The sequence below is a fragment of the Melospiza georgiana genome, chromosome 30, assembly GCF_028018845.1.
Source record: "Melospiza georgiana isolate bMelGeo1 chromosome 30, bMelGeo1.pri, whole genome shotgun sequence".
In the NCBI taxonomy this organism is placed as follows: Eukaryota; Metazoa; Chordata; class Aves; order Passeriformes; family Passerellidae; genus Melospiza; species Melospiza georgiana.
In genome coordinates, this window is record NC_080459.1 from 5,219,388 (window position 1) to 5,226,887 (window position 7,500).

A 7,500-nucleotide genomic window follows, 5' to 3' on the forward strand; every position below is an offset into this window, starting at 1 on the left:
GAGGAGACAGCGACCCGACGAGGCGGGCGCGGCCCGGACACCGAGGCCCCCTTTTCAGCCGGGGCGGCTCGCTCTGCAGCAGGCGGCGGAACGGCAAAGGAGCGCGCGGATCGGGCTCTGGTCCCCCGTCCGCGCCCCATCGGGTTCGGGTCATTTTCAGCCTCTCTCTCGCTCTCTCTCTTCTCTCTCTCTCTCTCTCTCCATCATCCCCGCGGCTCAGCTCCAACCGCACCGCCGCCCGGCGCTGCTCGCGGCCGGCACCCACGGGCGCTCCCCGGACCGGGGCCGGCACCGGCACCTCGCGTGGCTTTTGAAGGACACCTGAAGGCTAGCGGGGCCACGCGGCCGTCACACAGCTGGGGTCGGTAAAGACGCCCTCCCCGGCAGCGGGAGGGGCGACACCTCGCCTGCGACGGGAAGCGAACTGGAAAAGGAGACCGCCCTGCCCGAGCACCGGACACCCCCGCCGTGACTTCCCCGCGACAGAGAAGCCCCGGAAGGAGAGCCGGCCGGCCGAGGGCCCTCTCCGACGCCACCCGAAAAGCCTCATCGATCGGGCGCGCAGCCGAGGAAGGAGCCGCGCCAACAGCGACAAGGGCCCCACGGCCACGGTCCTGGGACAACGGCGACGGCCGCCCAAGCCCCACCTGCGCGCCAACAGCGACAAGGGCCCCACGGCCACGGTCCTGGGACAACGGCGACGGCCGCCCAAGCCCCGCCTGCGGAGCGCTCGCGGCAGAGGAGGAGCGCGGGGGGTGCCGCCACCCGCCCGCCCGTCTTCCCGCGGGCTCCAACGGCTTCCCCTTTCGGCTAGGCAACGGCAGGACTGGGACTGGGCTGGCCCGCCAGGCCGGGGGGACTCGGCTTCCCCTTCCGGCCCGGGGAACCCGGCCGAGCGTGCGAGAAAAAGTGCCACCGGACCGCGCCACCGGCGGCCGGCTCTCCCTTTTCCGGGAAAAAATTGCCGGGGGAGCGGCACGACAAAAAGGCACATGGAGGCGCGTTCGCAACGATCCGTGCTAGCCACGGGGGCCGCGGGCACGGGGCACCGGGGACCCGGGGGGGCGAGACGCGAGACTCACTCCCCCCACGGACCCGCCGGCTTCCCGCTCGCTCCCTTCTCTCTCGCCGCCGCCGCGCGCCCCTTCGTCGCAACGCTTCTCGGTGCCGCGGCTTAGGGCCGCCGGAGAAAAATTAAGAAGATCCGCGGAGGCCGGGCGGGCGCCCCCACTCTGCCCGCACGCCGGCGCGCCTAAACCGCGGAAAAAAAAAAGCCGGGCCCGCGTGGCAACCCAGCCCGCCCGGCATAAGCGGCTCGGTCCGTGCGGCCACGACCGAGGTGGGCGAGGCGCCGCCGCCTCGCCCGGGACAAGTCCGGGGGGCTCCCTCCGTCGGGTGCCGGGTCCGTCAACTCCAAAAAACTCTGCCCGCCAACGCGGGTCCACGGCTTAAGGCCGAGGAAGGGGGATGGTTTCAACAACGCGGGCCGGGGACGGGGCGCCCCGACCCCGGGCTCCGCAGCTTTACCGGGCGGGCCGACCGCCGCCGAGGCGGGCCGACCGCCGCCGAGGCGGACCGACAGCCCAAAAAAGTGCCCGCCGAGTGGGCCCCGGCTTAAGGCCAGGCACGAAAGGGACGAGGCGCCGCCGCCTCGCCCGCCACCGCTGCCCAGGGGGGCCGCCCCCCCTTGCGAATCGGCCGGCAGAAGCCGGGCCGGCGCGGGAAAGCTCGCAGCTTCTCTCTCCGCCTCGCCTCGAACGCCAAGCGGTTTCCCTCTCGGATCGTCTTTCGGCAGCCCTTCTCTCTCGGCCTCGCGGGCAGATCGCCCCCGGTCCTCCGGCAGCCCTTCTCTCTCTCGGCCTCGCGGGCAGATCGCCCCGGTCCTCCGGCAGCCCTTCTCTCTCTCGGCCTCGCGGGCAGATCGCCCCGGTCCTCCGGCAGCCCTTCTCTCTCTCGGCCTCGCGGGCAGATCGCCCCGGTTCTCCGGCAGCCCTTCTCTCTCTCGGCCTCGCGGGCAGATCGCCCCGGTTCTCCGGCAGCCCTTCTCTCTCTCGGCCTCGCGGGCAGATCGCCCCCGGTCCTCCGGCAGCCCTTCTCTCTCTCGGCCTCGCGGGCAGATCGCCCCGGTTCTCCGGCAGCCCTTCTCTCTCTCGGCCTCGCGGGCAGATCGCCCCCGGTCCTCCGGCAGCCCTTCTCTCTCTCGGCCTCGCGGGCAGATCGCCCCCGGTCCTCCGGCAGCCCTTCTCTCTCTCGGCCTCGCGGGCAGATCGCCCCCGGTCCTCCGGCAGCCCTTCTCTCTCTCGGCCTCGCGGGCAGATCGCCCCGGTTCTCCGGCAGCCCTTCTCTCTCTCGGCCTCGCGGGCAGATCGCCCCGGTTCTCCGGCAGCCCTTCTCTCTCTCGGCCTCGCGGGCAGATCGCCCCGGTTCTCCGGCAGCCCTTCTCTCTCTCGGCCTCGCGGGCAGATCGCCCCGGTTCTCCGGCAGCCCTTCTCTCTCTCGGCCTCGCGGGCAGATCGCCCCGGTCCTCCGGCAGCCCTTCTCTCTCTCGGCCTCGCGGGCAGATCGCCCCGGTTCTCCGGCAGCCCTTCTCTCTCGGCCTCGCTGTGCCAAGCTTTTCCGGGAAAGACGGGAGCCGGGACAAAGCCACAGGCAGACTCGTCCCGGCTAGGCGGCACCTCCTCTGCCCTGCCGACCGCACCACCGCGGTCGCTCCCTTCCGCCTTAAACACAGGCACGGCATGAAGCCAACCTGTGGGGATGCGGCCCGTCACCTCGCTCCCATAATACGGACAGATGAGTCCGAAGGCGCCCAAGCCTCCAAGGGGACTGATGGAGCTCGACCGGGAAAAGGCGCCACCGCAGGCCGCCTCTTACGATGAGGCAGCCGGAGGCAGCCGGCAACAGCGACCCCTTGGAGAATTTCCGCAGCCGGCCGGGACAACAGGTCTACCCAGCACCGGCCGAAATACGACTAAGTCCCGCCGGATCCGGGGTAGACCTGGTGTCCCGCCGGCCCCGGGGTAGACCTGGTGTCCCCGGCCACGGGGTAGACCTGGTGTCCCGCCGGATCCGGGGTAGACCTGGTGTCCCGGGCTCCGGGGTAGACCTGGTGTCCCGCCGGCCCCGGGGTAGACCTGGTGTCCCCGGCCACGGGGTAGACCTGGTGTCCCGCCGGCCCCGGGGTAGACCTGGTGTCCCGCCGGCCCCGGGGTAGACCTGGTGTCCCCGGCCACGGGGTAGACCTGGTGTCCCGCCGGCCCCGGGGTAGACCTGGTGTCCCGGGCTCCGGGGTAGACCTGGTGTCCCGCCGGCCCCGGGGTAGACCTGGTGTCCCCGGCCACGGGGTAGACCTGGTGTCCCGCCGGCCCCGGGGTAGACCTGGTGTCCCGGGCGGCGGGGTAGACCTGGTGTCCCGCCGGCCCCGGGGTAGACCTGGTGTCCCCGGCCAGGGGGTAGACCTGGTGTCCCGCGGGATCCGGGGTAGACCTGGTGTCCCGCCGGCCCCGGGGTAGACCTGGTGTCCCCGGCCACGGGGTAGACCTGGTGTCCCGCTGGATCCGGGGTAGACCTGGTGTCCCGAGCTCCGGGGTAGACCTGGTGTCCCGCCGGCCCCGGGGTAGACCTGGTGTCCCGCGGGATCCGGGGTAGACCTGGTGTCCCGCGGGCTCTGGGGTAGACCTGGTGTCCCGCCGGCCCCGGGGTAGACCTGGTGTCCCCGGCCACGGGGTAGACCTGGTGTCCCGCCGGCCCCGGGGTAGACCTGGTGTCCCGGGCTCCGGGGTAGACCTGGTGTCCCGCCGGCCCCGGGGTAGACCTGGTGTCCCCGGCCACGGGGTAGACCTGGTGTCCCGCGGGATCCGGGGTAGACCTGGTGTCCCGCCGGCCCCGGGGTAGACCTGGTGTCCCCGGCCACGGGGTAGACCTGGTGTCCCGCCGGATCCGGGGTAGACCTGGTGTCCCGAGCTCCGGGGTAGACCTGGTGTCCCGCCGGCCCCGGGGTAGACCTGGTGTCCCGCGGGATCCGGGGTAGACCTGGTGTCCCGCCGGCCCCGGGGTAGACCTGGTGTCCCCGGCCAGGGGGTAGACCTGGTGTCCCGCGGGATCCGGGGTAGACCTGGTGTCCCGCCGGCCCCGGGGTAGACCTGGTGTCCCCGGCCACGGGGTAGACCTGGTGTCCCGCCGGATCCGGGGTAGACCTGGTGTCCCGGGCTCCGGGGTAGACCTGGTGTCCCGCCGGCCCCGGGGTAGACCTGGTGTCCCCGGCCACGGGGTAGACCTGGTGTCCCGCGGGATCCGGGGTAGACCTGGTGTCCCGCCGGCCCCGGGGTAGACCTGGTGTCCCCGGCCACGGGGTAGACCTGGTGTCCCGCCGGCCCCGGGGTAGACCTGGTGTCCCGGGCTCCGGGGTAGACCTGGTGTCCCGCCGGCCCCGGGGTAGACCTGGTGTCCCCGGCCAGGGGGTAGACCTGGTGTCCCGCGGGATCCGGGGTAGACCTGGTGTCCCGCCGGCCCCGGGGTAGACCTGGTGTCCCCGGCCACGGGGTAGACCTGGTGTCCCGCCGGATCCGGGGTAGACCTGGTGTCCCGGGCTCCGGGGTAGACCTGGTGTCCCGCCGGCCCCGGGGTAGACCTGGTGTCCCCGGCCACGGGGTAGACCTGGTGTCCCGCCGGATCCGGGGTAGACCTGGTGTCCCGGGCGGCGGGGTGGACCTGGTGTCCCCGGCCACGGGGTAGACCTGGTGTCCCGCCGGCCCCGGGGTAGACCTGGTGTCCCGGGCTCCGGGATAGACCTGGTGTCCCGCCGGCCCCGGGGTAGACCTGGTGTCCCCGGCCAGGGGGTAGACCTGGTGTCCCGCGGGATCCGGGGTAGACCTGGTGTCCCGCCGGCCCCGGGGTAGACCTGGTGTCCCCGGCCACGGGGTAGACCTGGTGTCCCGCCGGATCCGGGGTAGACCTGGTGTCCCGGGCGGCGGGGTAGACCTGGTGTCCCCGACCACGGGGTAGACCTGGTGTCCCGCCGGCCCCGGGGTAGACCTGGTGTCCCGGGCTCCGGGGTAGACCTGGTGTCCCCGGCCACGGGGTAGACCTGGTGTCCCGCCGGATCCGGGGTAGACCTGGTGTCCCGGGCTCCGGGGTAGACCTGGTGTCCCCGGCCACGGGGTAGACCTGGTGTCCCGCCGGATCCGGGGTAGACCTGGTGTCCCGCTGGATCCGGGGTAGACCTGGTGTCCCGCCGGCCCCGGGGTAGACCTGGTGTCCCCGGCCACGGGGTAGACCTGGTGTCCCGCCGGCCGCGGGGTAGACCTGGTGTCCCGGGCGGCGGGGTAGACCTGGTGTCCCGCCGCATCCGGGGAAGACCTGGTGTCCCGCCGGCCCCGGGGTAGACCTGGTGTCCTAATAACCGGGGTAGACCTGGTGTCCCGCGGCCCGGGGTAGACCTGGTGTCCCGGGCGGCGGGGTAGACCTGGTGTCCCGCGGCCCGGGGTAGGCCAGGTGTCCCGGGCCCCGGGGTAGACCTGGTGTCCCGCGGCCCGGGGTAGACCTGGTGTCCAAGGCCCCGGGGTAGACCTGGTGTCCCGGGCGGCGGGGTAGACCTGTTGTCCCGGGCCCCGGGGTAGACCTGGTGTCCCGGGCGGCGGGGTCGACCTGGTGTCCCGCGGCCCGGGGTAGACCTGGTGTCCCGGGCGGCGGGGTAGACCTGGTGTCCCGGGGCCCGGGGTAGACCTGGTGTCCAAGGCCCCGGGGTAGACCTGGTGTCCCAGGGCCCGGGGTAGACCTGGTGTCCAAGGCCCCGGGGTAGACCTGGTGTCCCGGGGCCCGGGGTAGACCTGGTGTCCAAGGTCCCGGGGTAGACCTGGTGTCCCGGGCCCCGGGGTAGACCTTGTGTCCCGCCGGCCCCGGGGTAGACCTGGTGCCTCACCCTCCCCATCGAGCCCGGAGCCGGGCAACGCTCACAGCCTCATATCACCCCGGAGCCAGACGGCTCGATCGGCCCCGTCCCGCGCAATGAACCCCACCCCGCTTTCCAGATTAATACCTACTTCATGGCCGCTCTAGTCGCTTGGAACGAGAAACTCATCCGGAAAAAACAAACAGACCATAACCATTGGCACATTTTATTTCTCCTCCTTTCGTATCCAGAGCACTCCCAGCCGAGCCGACGGGCAACCCGTGCCCCGTGGTCTGCCTGCTGACACGCTGAACTGGCGAAACAGCGCCCCCGCCCCCGCCCCCGCCCCGTCCCACCCACGCCCTCCTGAGACCCTACACAGCCCGGCCCCCCTGGCCCCGATGCGGCTCGCCCCGCCCCGCCCAGCGGTAGAGGCGGCCGCCGCCGGCACCACCGCCAGCACACAGGCGGCCACTTTCGGGCGGGTTCTTTCACGGTCCGCAGAGGTCTTCCGCCCTCGACCTCAGTCCAGGGGGCCGTGGGGGCTCGGTGCCGAGGCGCCCGGGGCCGGCACGAAGCCGCCGGCCCTTGGCCCTCGTCCGCACACAGACACAGATACAGCGCCACACCCACCGACCCCCCCCCCCCCCCCGTGCGCACGCTCACTCCCCAAGGTCATCCCTTCAGGCCACCACACCGCCCCCTTGCCGCCCCCCGCCACCTGCCCCCGCCCCCCCGCCGGGCGGCGGGGCACGCCCACCCGCCCGCCCGCCTGCCTGGCTGCCCGTCCGCATGCACGCTCTCGCGTGCCCTCACTCCCTGGCCCTGGCCCCGTCCCCGTCCCCGCCACCGCCCCCTGCCCTTACCCCTGCCCTTGCCGTCTCTGTCGGAGCCGCCCACGCCCGTCGGCGGTTGGGGGCGCCCCACCCAGCCTCTCCCATCAGCCTCCCTGGCGCCGTCTGCATACCTTTCCCGCTTGCTAGGCACCCGTAGAGGAAGGCCGGCCAGGGACCACAGGTCTAGCCACGGGCTAGGCGGCCGTGAGCTAGGGCCGGCGCGGGACACCAGGTCTACCCCGGGGCCAGCGGGACACCAGGTCTACCCCGGGCCCTGGGACACCAGGTCTACCCCGCCGCCCGGGACAACAGGTCTATCCCCCGGGGCGGGCGGGACACCAGGTCTACCCCGGGGACATGGACACCAGGTCTACCCCGGGGCCCGGGACACCAGGTCTACCCCGGGGCCTTGGACACCAGGTCTACCCCGGGGCCCGGGACACCAGGTCTACCCCGGGCCCTGGGACACCAGGTCTACCCCGCCGCCCGGGACAACAGGTCTACCCCGGGGCCTTGGACACCAGGTCTACCCAGGGTATTAGGACACCAGGTCTACCCCGGGCCCTGGGACACCAGGTCTACCCCGCCGCCCGGGACACCAGGTCTACCCCGGGGACTTGGACACCAGGTCTACCCCGCCGCCCGGGACACCAGGTCTACCCCGGGTCCTGGGACACCAGGTCTACCCCGCCGCCCGGGACACCAGGTCTACCCCGGGGACTTGGACACCAGGTCTACCCCGGGCCCTGGGACACCAGGTCTACCCCGCCGCCC